Here is a 17,006-nt window from a genome sequence, read left to right as displayed (position 1 = left end):
TGGATTGATGTTTGGTTGAATGATTAGGGTCTATAGTTTCATCAAGTTGATTCATAAAACTAGCCATAATAGTAGTATTACAAATTGGACTCAACATCAGAAATTGGCAAACTTTTGGTATAAAAAATCAGATAGTAAATATTGCAGTCATTTCAGGCCAAGATGCAAAATCAAGGATATTATGTAGAGACTTCCCCAACAAGAGAGAAAAAATCTTCCACAATTTAAAAATGCAAAATCTGACATTAGTAATTGAGTCCATTCTTTTGTGACACAGGTCTAGTAATGAGAAAAATAAATTTGTGGGTTAGATCACATTTCACTCCATTAGAGTTCAAAGCTAGTGATGGACTGCAACTCTTCATCTGCTAATGGTGATCTATAATGATTTTTTACATTTCATCATTGAAAATGCTTCCCACAGGTGGTATGTAGTAAAGAATTAATTTTGCCCCAAATGTGGTCTGATATTTGTCCTCAGGTACTGGGAAGTGATCTCTTGAAATGTCATGGTTAGCCAGGGGAACTGGGGTTACATGGGGCAATTTAAAAATATGACTTAGGGTCTAAATTGACCATTTCAGGAAGACCAACAATGTGATATGTAAGCGGGGCTTTGGGCCACATGGTGTCAGTTGCTCTGCAGGCTGAGATCAACCACAGGGGCAATCATGGGGAAAAGTCTTACCTACATGGTAGAGCCCCAAGAAAATCTCTGGACACCAAGGTTTGGATGAGCTTTGCTCATTGGCAATATTCTACACATATTGTCACACGTTGATGCAGTGAAAGTAAAGCATCCTGACTCCATGTGGAAGGGCAACAAAAATGTCTGATACTTCCCTGGACTCTGCTCTATGTATATCTCGCCTTGGCTGAATTAACTCTTCATCCTTTACCAACAACAAATGGTAACTGAACGTAACAATTTCAGGGAGTTCTGCAAGTCCTGTTAGTGAATTATTGACCCTGAAGGTAGTTTTGGGAACTCTTCCAAACTTGCAATTGGTGTCAGAAGTGAGGATGGTCTTGTATGAATTGGGTGGTCTGGTATGAATATAGCTGGCTAACTCTCGAAGTTGGCTGGAACTCTCAAAGCAAAGTACTGCCAAACACTGATATCAATCCCTGTACATAATCTTTTATTAAGCATTTTTATTGCTCAGAAGGCATTTATAAAATTCTATTAAATATTCTCTTGATGTCTGCCTTTTAGCACACCATTTATCATATTGCTAGATATGGAACTGCTGAATGGAAACCCTTCAATTGCACAGTTAAATGAATTTGAGATTTAAAAATTACTTTTACACTTGTATTAAGGTCTGAAAACATTGCTAGAACTGTACTTTGAGACTGGAAAATATGTTCATTAAAATTTTTGAAGGAATGGTGATCTCACTTTCTGTTTTTGACATCACAGCAAGTTTTATATACTGCTTCACGTTTCTTGTGATTTAAATATTGTCATCAAAATGATTTTATCACAAGGTGATGCATATAATCATTGTTTTGCTCTGTCATTTTGGTTGAATCCATTAAGAAACATTATGAAGTCTGCAGCAAAAGCTAATTTTGCAAGTCATCCAATGTTCAGTAATAGTGGTAGAGGGCTGTTCTTAAGAAAAATTTCAATCGCCATCCTGAGCTCAAAAACTCACAGACTTATTACTGTTAAGCCATCAAACTGCTATGTAGGTTATAGGACAAGTAAGAATGTTCATCTTCTATTTTTGACAAAAGTTCACAAAACAGACAATAATTAACTCCAGAAGTGATAATGATCACGTTTGTCACAATTTGTTCAATAATGCACAATATTCAAATATTTTCCACCAAGTACCTTCTGATGAATATTATAATCAATTAGTAAAGGTTTTAAACACTTCATGTTTTCATAAGCTTCGTAAATTTGTCCAAAAAGCCTTTTCCTATTCATTAACAGCTATAAATACATCTTCAGTTCAGTTCAGTCGCTCAGTCATGTGCGACTCTTCTCGACCCCATGCATCGCAGCACGCCAGGCCTCCCTGTCCATCACCAACTCCTGGAGTTCACTCAGACTCACATCCATCGAGTCAGTAATGCCATCCAGCCATCTCATCCTCTGTCGTCCCCTTCTCTTCCTGCCCCCAATCCCTCCCAGCATCAGAGTCTTTCCCAACTCTTCGCATGAGGTGGCCAAAGTACTGGAGTTTCAGCTTTAGCATCATTCCTTCCAAAGAAATCCCAGGGCTGATCTCCTTCAGAATGGACTGGCTGGATCTCCTTGCAGTCCAAGGGACTCGCAAGAGTCTTCTCCAACACCACAGTTCAAAAGCATCAATTCTTCGGGGCTCAGCCTTCTTCACAGTTCAACTCTCACATCCATACATGACCACAGGAAAAACCATAGCCTTGACTAGACAGACCTTTGTTGGCAAAGTAATGTCTCTGCTTTTGAATATGCTATCTAGGTTTGGAACACATCTTAGCAGATTCTATTTCAGGCGGCATTTAGTGTTTCCTCCTTTTTATTGAAAATATTTTTGACCACAATTTTTCCACACAGATTATTCATAGAAGCTTACTCTTCATTCACTTCAACCTCAACATGAGGACTTGACAAATAAACAAGTGTGAAGTATTGGTCAACTTATCAAGAGCCAAGGAAAACTGTTAGAGATCATTTGCCATGGTTTGAAACTGATTATTGATATTGCTCCCAAAGTTATCAACTCTTCAAACAGCTGTCACCAAAAGGCTAATAGCCTTAAACTATTTATTTTCTCTAGACACATTTCATCTGTTACCACAACCAAAACTAATTTAATCAACTCACCATCAATAAATGTCTTTCCTTGTGTGGTTAATAAATGAGTCACCTGGACACTTACATTGGTTACAGTCTCATTTTCATTCTTCATTTTGAATGGAGAAATTGTGCTATTATGAGATATTCTGGTTTAAATTTTCTAATTTTTCTGGCTACTCCTTTTTTGCAGCTGGGAATGTTGTGATGAGGGCTTACTCTGTTATGCCATATTCTTTTAGCACAGTTGTAGTGTCACTATACAGCAAAGACAATGCCTTCCTGTCCAATTCTTTAACAAAATAATCCACAATCCACTGTGACTTAAAAGCATGATATTTGGATCCCACTCTTCTCTTCTTTTTTTGGTTCAGTTTGGTTGGTTTTGACATGACGGTTACTGTGCTGGTAAATAAAATACAACAGTGGTTTCTGTAAAGTGATACGCTTGGCACTTGAAACAGTGGCATGATAACCACATCCCTGAGGTCAGCAGGTTGCTGAACAGCACTGCAAGGCAATGAGAGCACCATCCATAGACAAGCTTTGTTGCAAGGCCACAACTCTGACATTGTAGTGTGAAAGCCTCTACATATGTGTGTAAATGAATGAGCATGGCTATATTCCAGTAAAACTTTATTCATTTTTGGACAATAGAATTTGCATTTCATATAATTTTCACATGTCATGAAATGTTTTTCTTCTTTTGAATTCTTTTCAATCTTTTAAAAATGTAAAACTATTCTTAGTTCATAGTTCATACAAAAACAGGTGGTGAATCAAATTTGGTCAATGAACCAAATTTTTTGTCTGTCATCCCTTGGAGGAATCTAAAAGATACTTGCTTTTTCATCTTAGATTTCTGATATACATGCAGACAAGTTCATAACAACAGTGTGATAAGGTACTTGATGGGGGAACAAAGGTAGGTGGTAATTCCAGAAGGTAAATAAGGTTGAGATTTGAGGAATATTAAAAATTTCTCCTCCATTTAGTTTGTGACATGGGAATCTAGATTTTTAAAATAATGTTAAAATAACAAAAATCTTCAACATATTAAAAGAGTTGAAAATCTGCTTGTAGTTGAAGATCACTGGAAGGACTGATGTTGAAGCTGAAACTCCAGTACTTCGGCCACCTGATGCGAAGAGCTGACTCATTTGAAAAGACCCTGATGCTGGGAAAGATTGAGGGCAGGAGGAGAAGGGGACGACAGAGGATGAGATGGTTGGATGGCATCATCTACTCGATGGACGTGAGTCTGGGTGAACTCTGGGAGTTGGTGAAGGACAGGGAGGCCTGGCGTGCTGTGGTTCATGGGGTCACAAAGAGTCAGACACGACTGAGCGACTGAACCAAACTGAACTGAAGGAGATGAAATTTAGAAGGTTATTCTGAATGAAGGTTAATTAACTTCTTAATGGGATGGTTTCCAATAGAGAAATCTTAAAGCTTCATACTGACTAGGATATGGCTTTTATATTTATCTGAAACATAGAGTTTTTATTATAATGATTTTATGGCACTGTGGAAAATTTTTGGCAAGAGAGATTGATGGTCAAATATAAAGATCTAACTAAAACCACTTAAAGAATTTACAATTATCTTGGTCACACAATTGTATTAAATACCATCTGCTGCTGCTGCTGCTAAGTGGCGTCAGTCGTGTCCGACTCTGTGCGACACCAGAGACAGCAGCCCACCAGGCTCCTCCGTCCCTGGGATTCTCCAGGCAAGAACACTGGAGTGGGTTGCCATTTCCTTCTCCAAGGCATGAAAGTGAAAAGTGAAAGTGAAGTCGCTCAGTCGTGTCGGACTCTTCATGACCCCATGGACTGTAGCCTACCAGGCCCCTCCGTCCATGGGGTTTTACAGGCCAGAGTACCTGAGTGGGGTGCCATCTGCTACATACCTGTAAATTAGGTGGTGCACTATTGATGACTATAGTATTGCACAGACTCTGAGAGATGATTGTGGAAAGAATGATTTCTCCTGGCAAGACCCCACCTGAGGGTCAGACTCATGTGTCCAACTGCCTCCAGGACCTCTCTTTCCCGCCCGACATTAATGTCTTCAGTTCTGAAACTAAACTCATCACCATAGCCACACCACAGACCTATCACTCCTCTGATTGTTTCTATTAATAATTTATGTAACAGGTGACATGAGTAACTCCAACTGAAATGTGCTCCAACTGAAATGCTAGAATTCCTACCCTATCACTTACATAGCTGCTTAGTTTGGAGAAGTTACTTAACCTTTCTCAGCCTCAGTTTCCTGAAGAAAAAAGTTTCTAACATTTATTGAACACTTACTGAATGCCAATCCTTGATTTAATACTTTACACGCATTATCTCATTTAACCCTCAAAGTAGCCCTATGAAGGGCATGCATTCTAAATTACTTCAATTGTGTCTGACTCTTTGCAACCCTATGGACTGTAGCCCACCAGGCTCCTCTGTCTATGGGATTCTCCAGGCAAGAATACCAGAGTGGGGCACCATGCCCTCCTCCAGGGGATCTTCTCAACCCAGGGATCAAACTCGCATCTCTTCCATCTCCTGCATTGGCAGGCACGTTCTTTACCACTAGCACCACCTGGGAAGCCTGAGGTAGGAACCATTATGATCCCCATTTTTGCTAAGAAGTAAACAGAGGCCAGGAGTCTTTATTTATAGCTGTCAACCATTAACTGCCTACAAATGGTATCCTCACCCTCTACTTCACCCTCTCTTTCCCTGCAGATGATTGTCTCAAAATGATCATCTCTTGGATATGCCCCTTCCTCTACACCGCTACCTTGCCAAGGTCGTCCTCATTTGAAGCTTGCGTGTGAGTTCTCTGTCTCCGGTTTTGCCTCCTTCCAATGTCTTCATCATGTTCCTTCTAGGATGGTTTAAATCCCCAACGATTGTGTCCACCTCAAACTCACAAAATAAGCTAGAAAATATAAACAAATCAGGTTTTAGGTAACTTGGGAGATTTTACTACCTTTGTGAAATCAAGATATTGCACATTCAAGTGCCATGCAAAGCCTCAAGTGCAGACCAAAGAAATCCATCCAGACTCAGACCCACGTTCAGGAAGATCACAGAAACCTCTTTCCCTAAGGCACAGCAGAAGGAGAACACTGTGCTGTTCAGCTTTCTCAGAATCATAGATTCAGGACTGAGATTTTGTTACAGTTCACTAATATGGCTGTGTGTGTGTGTGTGTTCTCAGTTTCTTCAGTCCTGTTGACTCTTTTTGACCCCATGGACTCTAGTGTGTCAGGCTCCTCTGTCCATGGGACTTCTCCGGGCAAGAATACTGGAGTGGGTTGCCATGTACTCCTCCAGGAGATCTTCCTGACCCAGGGATCAAACCCATATCTTCTGCATCTCCTGCATTTCATGTGGATTCTTCATCACTGAGCCACTGGGTAGGGCTGTAATGATTATTAAATATTGAAATATGAGTTGCTCAGGGCTTCTCCAGTGGCTCAGCAGTAAAGAATCAGCCTGCAGTGCAGGAGCCACAGGAGACACGGGGTCAGTCCCTCAGTTGGGAAGAGACCTTGGAGGAGGGCATGGCAACCCACTCAGTGTTCTTACCTGGAGAATTCCATGGACACAGAAGCCTGGTGGGCTATGGTCCATAGGGTTGCAAAGAGTACAACAGGACTGAAGTGACTTGGCAAGCAAAAAGTCACTGCCTCCAGTGCCTGAAGTGCCCTCCTCCCATCCCTGCCTTGAAAAGTTTTCACTGGGCACCACTGGGGTCACTATGATGGTGCCTTCCAGCTTGTCCTCTATAGTTTAAGAGGATTGGCCCCCTTCCCTGTGTGCCTCTCCTCCTCCCTCTGACTCTAAGCCACAGGGAGGAGGAGAAGTGGATGACAGAGGATGAGATGGTTGGATGGCATCACCGACTCGATGGGCATCAGTTTGAACAAGCTCCAGGAGTTGATGATGGACAGGGAAGCCTGGTGTGCTGCAGTCCATGGGATCACAGAGTTGGACATGACTGACCAGCTGAACTGACTAAGAGAGATGTCCGGAGATGGAACTGTCAAGTCAGCAGGTGTCAGAGCCTCCCGGTCCACCCTCCACTGGCGCCCCCTATGTGAAGTCCTTTGGGAACTGCAGCCTCCACAGTATAATATTTTCTATCATTTATCTCTTCTTGTTTTACTCAGAGAGTCATGGAGAAGGCAATGGCACCCCACTCCAGTACTCTTGCCTGGAAAATCCCATGGACGGAGGAGCCTGGTAGGCTGCAGTCCATGGGGTCGCTATGAGTCAGGCACGATTGAGCGACTTCACTTTCACTTTTCACTTTCGTGCACTGGAGAAGGAAATGGTAACCCACTCCAGTGTTCTTGCCTGGAGAATCCCAGGGATGGGGGAGCCTAGTGGGCTGCCATCTCTGGGGTCGCACAGAGTTGGACAGGACTGAAGCGACTTAGCAGCAGCAGCAGCAGCAGCATGGCAAATAGCTTCTATGAGTATGTTATAAGCAATTCAAGCAGTTTGGAGCTAAAACATGTACTTTCATTTTAGTAACAGGAGGAAACTTTAGGTCCTTATCAAGGCCAGAAAGGCTCCAGGGAAGAAGACATGAGTGCGCAGAAGTAATCAGCTACACTAAAGGGAGCAGCAACAAAGACCATCTGTAAATAAAGAGGTGTTTAAATAATTTTGCCTTAAGGTAACAGTCAAATCTCTAGAAGTGAAGACAGGAATGGGAGTTGGATGAGGAAGAATCAAAAGATTTTCTGCTTAAAAGAATTCACTCTCTTCCATTAAATATGAATACCCTCAACCCTTACTGCTAATTAACATTACCCGGGGCTGCCAGGGGGACCCGTCTAAACTGCAGGACTGAGAAGTCAAGGCACTAGTTAACATCCCTCCGTGCATCCTCCACACCCTTTAGGACACTAGTTAACTCCTAAGAGCACTGCACAAAGCCCTCCTGGTCAGATTCTAGCTCTCTGCGACACCATCACTTCCTGCCTCCTGCACTGCCCCTTCTTGCAGCCACACTTCCCTGTACTGCAGACACACACACACACTCTCTACCACAAGACGCGGTATGACAGAGGGGCAGTCTTGCCACGTGGTGCTGTTTGAAGTCTCCCGAAAGTGCCACAAGTTCTCACATTTAGCTGTGCTCTCAGTGTTCAGCAGCACCACCCCTCTTCCTTTCTAGACTACACTGTTTCAGAGAGGCAAGGGAAGTCATCCTTGGTGACCTCCAACTTCTCATCCAAACAGACAGCCCTCTTGGGTACCTGCAGCAGCCTGTTCTCATGACCTGCTATCCAGATTCTTTAACTGCCTTTTCTGTCCCGAAACTGTCAGAATTCACACTGTGTGCACAGGGATATCAACCCTGTTCCTTGTTTGTATCTAATTAGCACTGACTGATTCCTTGTCTACATTCAACAGAAGTCCAACCCCAGAAGTCCAAAGGTCAAATTTGGATGATGACTGATTTGTTTAACAAGCACATTTTATTCTCACGGTGATTTGTTTTTTAATTGCCAACAATGAACAACTGAGACACTTCACCTAAACTTTTGGTTTTTCTCAAAACAAATACGAAGATCTGGCAATTAGGGTCTGTGTTTCCAGATAGAAATGCCCTGGAGGTGATTTTAGTGGTTATTCTTTAGTCAGAGCCTACACTCTAGTTTGCCACAGTCCCCAGCACTCCCTCTCTTCCCCAAATACTGAGGCCAAGTCTTAATTGCCATTTATCATTAGATTTATACCACTACTTTTCTTAAGGTAGGCCTTCCCTGATAGCTCAGTTGGTAAAGAATCCGCCTGCAATGCTGGAGACCCTGGTTCGATTCCTGGATTGGGAAGAACCCCTGGAAATGGGAAAGGCTAGCCACTCAAGTAATCTGGCCTGGAGAATTCTATGGACTGTATATATAGTCCATGGGATCGAAAAGAGTCGGGTGACTGGGCGACTTTCACTTTCATTTTTCTTAAGATTAAAGACCAAAAAAGAAAAACCCCAAACAAAACAAAAATACTAGAACTCATGCGTCATCAAAAGTGAGAAAACAAAAGAGACCAAGAGGGTAAACGTTTTAAGAAACATGAAAGAGGGTCTACATGTATTCAATATGTAGATCTGAAGAACTGTCCTAAATGTAGATCTGTGTCAAAAGAGTTCTTCCTAAGCTGCCATTAAAAACAAAAAAACAAACACAGTTTACATCCTTTAAGATGCCTGCCTAGTTCCTAGAGGCATTTGAGTTGTGACCTTTGATAAGTGTGTTGGAAATAGAGGTGGTTAATATTTTTCTGGTCAATGAGAAGACTTTGTATTGGGTGACAGAAAACCAACTCAGTCAGGTTGTTCTTGGAGAAAGCAAATTGCTAGAGCCAAAGGAGCCCTTGAATAATCTCAGTCTTGGACAAATCAAGATCACAAGTATATGGCTTAACAGGAGACAACAGATTCTTCATAAGCACTTGTGTTATGGTTTTTCCAGTAGTCATGTACGGATGTGAGAGTTGGACTGTAAAGGCTGAGCGCTGAAGAATTGAAGTTTTTGAACTGTGGGGTTGGAGAAGACCCTTGAGAGTTCCTTGGACAGTAGAGAGATCAAACCAGTCAAACTTAAAGTCCTGAATATTCATTGGAAGGACTGATGCTCAAGCTGAAACTCCAAAACTTTGGCCACCTGATGTGAAAAAAACTGACTCATTGGAAAAGACCTTGATGCTGGGAAAGACTGAAGGCAGGAGGAAAGGGGGATGACAGAGGGTAAGATGATTGGATGGCATCACTGACTCAATGGACATGAGTTTGAGTAAGCTCCAGGAGTTGGTGATGAACAGGGAAGCCTGGTGTGCTGCAGTCCATGGGGTTGCAAAGAGTTGGACATGACTGAGCATCTGAATTGAACTCTGGCACCAAGCCTCAGACAATTCAGTCATGTCTCCTCCCTAAGAAGTTCTGTGCACATCTGCATACCATGCTGAGCCCTAGAGGCTGAGTGTTTACTCCACAAACATTTATTGAGATCCCTTCATGTGAAAAGCGATGTGATAAGCAGAAAGGTATACTTTGGTCAGTGACACAGGCCAGATTCTTTCTCTCATGAATTCTGTAGCCTATGAAGGATGGAAGAAAATCAACAAGTACACAATAAGGTTTAATGAGGAAAATAAAACAGAGAAATGATATAAAGAGTGTCTTGGGGGAGTAGAAAAGGCGAGAGCGAGGGAAAGGCTCACTGAAGAAGTTATATTTGAGAAAGGACGCTGGGAAAAGGATTGTTTCAGGGAGAAATGAACACAAATACAAAAGTCCTGAGGGGAGAACTAACTTTAAGCATTTGAGAAATTAAGAAAGAACCAGTGTTATGGGACTGTAGTGACTGTGTGGTAGGAGATGAGCTTGGAAATTAGGGAGGAACTGGATCATGTAGTACCTTGAAGACCATGGTAAGGAATCTGAATTTTACTCTAAATGGACAGGCCAGTAAGAGACAAGCAGGCCCTGGCACTCACGGGTTGTGGTGGTCTGTTCAGTTCAGTTCAGTTCAGTTGCTCAGTCATGTCCGACTCTTTGCAACCCCATGAATTGCAGCATGCCAGGCCTCTCTGTCCATCACCAAGTCCTGGAGTTCACCATCCATTGAGTCGGTGATGCCATCCAGCCATCTCATCCTCTGTCGTCCCCTTCTCCTCCTGCCCCTAATACCTCCCAGCATCAGAGTCTTTTCCAATGAGTCAACTCTTTGCATAGGGTGGCCAAAGTACTGGAGTTTCAGCTTTAGCATCATTCCTTCCAAAGAAATCCCAGGGCTGATCTCCTTCAGAATGGACTGGTTGGATCTCCTTGCAGTCCAAGGGACTCGCAAGAGTCTTCTCCAACACCACAGTTCAAAAGCATCAATTCTTCGGCACTCAGCTTTCTTCACAGTCCAACTTTCACATCCATACATGATCACTGGAAAAACCATAGCCTTGACTAGACGGACCTTTGTTGGTAAAGTAATCTCTCTGCTTTTCAATATGCTATCTAGGTTAGTCATAACTTTCCTTCCAAGGAGTAAGCGTCTTTTAATTTCATGGCTGCAATCACCATCTGCAGTGATTTTGGAGCCCCCCAAAATAAAGTCTGACACTGTTTCCACTGTTTCCCCACCTATTTGAACACCAGTAACTCCTCAGAACATTAACATCAGACAAGGCTAATTTGTGGCCATGATGGATAAAGACAAAAACAGGATGCAATCATGATGAAACACAGAAAAATATGGACATTGTAAAAATCATAAACATGATCAACTATCTCCCTATCATGGTTAATGTGTCTGCTGCTTTTTTCTTTTAATCAGTTTCAACTTTAGCTTCATTTTATTCTTTTAACCTTTAGATGAGATTTATTAATATATCTAATCATAGGATTAAACTTGCTTCCTTAAATACTACCCTATCATCAACATAAGCCCACATCCTATAACAAAGTCCCTTCTGACAGACTCTATGGCTCCCCATGGTCACAAGCAATAAACTCAATTTATTGTATATGTATGTTGCTGGTGGTCTTTTGATGAAAGGCACTGACAAATGTCAGTGGAGGATTTTAGGTGGGAAGTGATATATTTTTTTAAGAATACTATTCTCACTGGAAAACAAACTCTATTGGTCAAGAATAGAAGCAACAAGACCAATTCAAGGCTGTTTCAGCATCCAGGGAAAAATGATGGTACACGGGGTCAAAGTGGTAAGGCAAAGCAATCAAATTTGATATACTTCACAGGTGGTGTCAGCAGGACTTGCTTATGAAGTGGATGGGTCCATAGAGAAACATAAGTAGACAGTCAAAGACAGAGATCTAAAATAAAATTAGTGAAAACAAGATAGAAACCTATTTATTATCACATAAATTCTAAGTTGTCATTGCAGATCCATGAATTTATCAGGGATGCAAGCTCCATCCTTCCTGCTATCCCACCATCCCTCAGGTTTGCAAACATTAAGTGCATGACCCAAAATGACTTACCACCACCTCCCCATGCCAGCCTGCAGGAAGGGAGACGGGGAAGAAGAGGACATATCTGGCAAGTAGCACTCATCAGTTCTGCTCACGTTCCTTTTCTCAATATCTGGTTCCACGGCCATACCTCATCGCAAGGCAACTTGGGAAATTTTTAGCCTTTATTCTGCATGGTCATATGTCCAACTAAGGTTTCCCTGGTGGCTCAGAGGTAAAGAGTCCACCTGCCAATGCAGGAGACACAAGTTCAATCCCTGGGTCAGGGAGATCCCCTGGAGAAGGAAATGGCAACCAACTCCAGTATTCTTGCCTGGGAAATTTTGGACAGAAGAGCATAGCAGGCTACAGTCCATGGGGTCTCAAAAGAGTCAGACATGACTTAGTAACTAAACAACAACAACTAAACATGTCCAAAGAAATGGTCTCTTACTGTGGAGAGTAGGAAAACAATTGTTGAGACAGTGTAGAGGAAAGACAAAACCTGGTTGAAGTTAGTTAAGGAGAAAATATAAGATAAGAAAACAGAATGGGAAGTATAAGCAAATATTTTAAAGAGTTTTACTGGGAAGAACAAATAAATGAGGTGGTAGCTAGAGGAGACCATAGAATGAAGTTAAAAGAGGTGTGGTGACCATTACCTTCCAAATCTCCCACTGTGAAGAACAGAGTTGACTACAGGCCCAGGTTCTGTGTTCTGAAAATCTTTCTTTACAATCATAAGACTATACTCTTCCATGGGCTTCTCACAACCAGTGACCAGGAGTGGAGGGAGAACAAGATAGGCATGTCCCTCCATGACATAAGACTCCTTTGACTAGTAGCTTTAGCCTAAGGACTCCCCGCTGGGTAGGCATCGCCAACACTGTCTTAGAGTTGCAGTTCAATCCAAGACATTTCACTGTCTCTCTTTCCTTCTTTCTCTCTCACCTTCACAGGGGTCATACCTGCATCATGATCTGATGGCTCTTCTGATTTTCTTCCCATCTTCTCTCACAGGAGCTCTGTGAGGAAAGCTCCATTACAATTTTTGCATATCTAGTTCTGTTTTGGAATTAGCTTCTTGGAAGACGGAAGGGATGCAAGAAGAGATGTTGGAGCATGTTTGTAGCTTTATGGAAATGAACCCGGCATAAAGAGCCAATGTGCTCATGTTTAAGGGAGAGGAGGTCATTACAGGTAGATGAGATGGAATGGGAAGCATATTTTTAGATAGGCATGCACAGAATCAACTTTATAAATACAAGGAAAGCAGAAGACACGAGCACAGGTTCAGATTAAGGGGCAAATGCAAAAGAAGGAAACAAAGGTAGTCCTTTTTACTTTGTTTCAGCATACCACGGGAGGGAGTACTGTGTGGTGGTGACAGGCGGATTCTGTAGTCAGCCTGGCTGGATTCAAAGGCAAATTTCTGTCAGTACTAGCTATGTGATTGTTTCTGTTTCCTCATCTTGAAAATGGAGCAACTTTGCAGCAACTACTTCAGAGAGTTGAGAGAACTATATGAATTAATACTTGAGAGCAACACATGTAGAGCATTACTATTTAGCACATAAGCATGAAACAAATGTTAATTATTATTTTCTTAATAAAATGTAATGGTCATCAGCTGAGATAATTAAAGACATTAAAGGAAAAAGAAGTGAAAGTCATCTTGAAGAATTGCAAACAAGCACTCACAAGTCATAAGATTAAAGGGACAAAGTCAAGATTGAGTGGTTTTCTTCTGCCACATTCAGCCATTTGGGCACAGACTTAAATTAGACCAAAGATTCACCACTCTGGCTACAGTTAGAATCACCTGGGGAGTTTTTAAAATTTAACTCAGGGACTTCCATTTTAAAAGTTAACTCAGGTTGAGTGGCTAAGACACCACACACCCAGTGCAAGGGGTCTAGGCTCAGTTCCTAGTCAGGGAACTAGATCCCACATGCTGCAACTAAGAGTCCGTATGCCACAAGTAAAGATCCTGCATGCTAATGAAGATCAAAGACCCCGCATGCTGCAACAAAGACCCAGCAAAACCAAATAAATAAATAAATAAAAACTTAACTCAGGTCCTCTCCCCACCACCCATCCCATTCTGATTAATCTAGTCCGGGGTGGGAGTCTAGCAGACTTTTAAAGATATCCAGGTGACGCTAATGTGCAGCCAGAGCAGACAAGTACTGGAATAAGGGATGAGCTTAACAGAATGAAACTGACTGGGGTTTAACTGAAGTTTATCGTTTTTCCAGGTGAATTCAGAGGAGAGATCAAGAGAGTGATTAATTATGGATAACAGAAGTTAAGGGAAAAATTAAAGACTTTCATGATGGAGAGTGCAAAACTGGTAGAGTCTGGGGCTTGGAGTTCCCACTGGAGTTGAAGTGTTGGTACGGAAGGGACTGTGCAACTTAAACAGTTCATGATTATACATCTTTATCCCAAATGCCAAACACACTTACTGCCCTCACGTGTTCTACTACATAAACAACACCAAAATTTAATTCAAGTACACCATGAGAATTATTCTCTTATTGATGACTCTTTTTCAAAGTCCAGTCCAAGAACTTATTATTTGAATCTAATGGACCTAAAGTGCTTTTGTTCTAAAAGGATCACGGTGTTGGAAGCTCAGTTTCAGAGAACAAAATCTACTCTAATTTAAGTAGGAAGTCATGCATTACAGAGTATTAAGCATAACAGAACTGATGAGGGGGTTGAAGCAACAGATACTGGATTTCCAGGAATGACTACTTACCAAAGCTACACTGTGAAACTAGGCTTAGTAATTTTTATAACTGTCAAGGTTGATGTCCTCCATCTGTGGTAAATCAGTAAGATAAAGAGCAAAGACCAACCAGTAAGAGAGGTAACTAATATAGACCAATGTAATCCTAAATCATTTGCATGCTACTTCTTAAGTGAGATGGAAAAGTGCTAATAAGTGTTTGAAACTATGTTTCATTGTATAAGATGTCACAAAGTCAAGAAACATGCAATTTTATTGCCAAGAGTTATTAGTCAATAAAATGTTTAAAAATAACACTGTCTTCCTAAATAAATAAATATGGCAATAAAAGAGTTATTGGTTACTTTCTCAAATAATATGCTCAATATATCTTTGTTATCCTGATAGCTTTTCAGGTGGGGTATCTTTAATATAAAACAATGGGTCTAATTGTTAATTTAAAAAAATATACAATAAATACTATTTTCCTTGTTATTATACTTCTTTTTCCAGGTCAGCACTTAGATCCATTGCTTTAAATTTTAGAATATTTCACCTGAAATTTTATGGAACATTTTAAAATGTAACTAATATACTGACCTAAGTTTTTCCTACATTCCCCAACTTCATGGACAGTTTTCACAGCAAAAACAGTTCAGGCCAACTCTCTTCTCTTTACTTTTAATGCCCAGAATCAATGTGAAGGTATTTTAAAATGAGGGGGAGGGAAGGTTTCACAACCAGAATCTAGAGGAAATGTGAGTAACAGATTATTCATGTTAAAAAATTCATTGTAACCAGGTAGAAAAAAACAAACAAAGAAACACTGTTTCAAAGAATTATCTCTTCAAATAACACAAATCACTTTTTTTAGGTTATAAATTTCACCATACTTATTCTCTTTTGAATTATTCTTTGCATGTGCTTCCTTTTAATTTCTTTTTAACTTTTTTTGATTTTTTTTCTTAATAAGATGTCTCTCAAGGCTCATAGGAAGTACTATTATTAAAAATAATACTAGAGGTGGGGTTAAAATTTCTGGATTTAAGACTGAGTTTTAAAGGAAAATTACCTTGCCTTATATTTACATCTGCAATATACTTAGAACTGACATTGTGTAAGGCAGGTAGAGATAGGGATCAAGATTTATTTCTTTCTCTGTATGTTACGCAAATTGATTCAGCTTCAGTTTTCAAAAAGTCTACCCTTCTTCTTTGTATCTGTGGTCATTTTTTGGCCATAAACCAAACGAGCAAACGTATCTGGCTCTGTTTATGGTCTCTTATTCTCTTCCTTTGATAGATGTCTCGATGTTTGCATTCATATCACACTGAATTGATTATCATCTTATAACAGGTCTCTGTACCTGATAGTATAAGTCCACTACCTTTCTTCTCCTTCAAAGTTTTCTTGTATATTTTTGGCTTTTAATACTTCCATATAAAATTTAAGATCAACTTGTCATGTTCCAGGACAAAAAACAGCTTGCAAGGAATTTTACTGAAACTGTGTTGAATATTTAGATCAATGTGGACAGAAGTGATGTCTTTATTATGGGATCCCACTATTTATTTAGATCTTTAGTTTTTCTCCATGATGCTTTGTCATTTTCAGTGTAGAGGCTTTTTACATCTTTTCATTGACTTTAGCTCTAGGCATATGATAAAATTTATGCTATTGTTCAGTTCATTTCAGTTCAGTCGCTCAGTTGTGTCCGACTCTTTGCGACCCCATGAATTGCAGCACGCCAGGCCTCCCTGTCCATCACCAACTCCTGGGGTTCACCCAAACTCATGTCCATCGAGTCGGTGATGCCATCCAGCCATCTCATCCTCTGTTGTCCCCTTCTCCTCCTGCCCTCTCCCAGCATCAGGGTCTTTTCCAATGAGTCAACTCTTCGCACGAGGTGGCCAAAGTATTGGAGTTTCAGCTTTAGCATCAGTCCTTCCAAAGAACACCCAGGACTGATCTCCTTTAGAATGGACTGGTTGGATCTCTTTGCAGTCCAAGGGACTCTCAAGAGTCTTCTAGTGCAATTTGAGCTTTTTTCATTTCTATTTTTTTTTTAACTGGCTTTTTAAAAAAACTGATCCAGTTTTCAATTTTAGTAGTCTATCTACAAAGCATTTTATTTTTTTTGCACATACTGTCATAACATCTTCAAATAATGACATTTTAAAACCTCTAATTTTAACATAATTTCAGACTTACAAAAAAGTTTCAAGAATATTTTTAAAAAGTACATTCTTTACCCAGATTTTCCAAATGTTAACATTTAACAACATTTTCTTAATTATTTCCCTTTTAATGTATATATATGTTCTTCTTAACCTTTAGAGTATAAGGTGCAAAACATGATGCCTTTTTTCCTTAAATATGTCACCATGAATTTCTTAAAAACCAAAGGCAGCACAATGATCAAATTCAAGAAAATAACATTGACAAAAATGTTAATAAATGTCATACCATCAGCTAATCAAATGCCACTTATCC

At 40.5% G+C, this 17,006-nt stretch overlaps 1 long non-coding RNA gene across 1 annotated transcript; it reads right to left on the bottom strand.

Annotated features, from left to right (window-relative positions):
- Window positions 1-3,419: 3,419 nt before the first annotated feature.
- On the bottom strand, window positions 3,420-13,492 carry LOC123330593. The gene is made up of 3 exons (XR_006546615.1): window positions 12,748-13,492; window positions 5,591-5,731; window positions 3,420-3,968 (listed from the first exon to the last, which is right to left on the bottom strand). It is a non-coding gene; the product is annotated as an uncharacterized LOC123330593 (long non-coding RNA).
- Window positions 13,493-17,006: the final 3,514 nt, after the last annotated feature.

This window comes from Bubalus bubalis, chromosome 19 (genome assembly GCF_019923935.1).
Source record: "Bubalus bubalis isolate 160015118507 breed Murrah chromosome 19, NDDB_SH_1, whole genome shotgun sequence".
Classification (NCBI taxonomy): Eukaryota; Metazoa; Chordata; class Mammalia; order Artiodactyla; family Bovidae; genus Bubalus; species Bubalus bubalis.
This window is presented reverse-complemented; position numbering and strand designations above follow the sequence as displayed.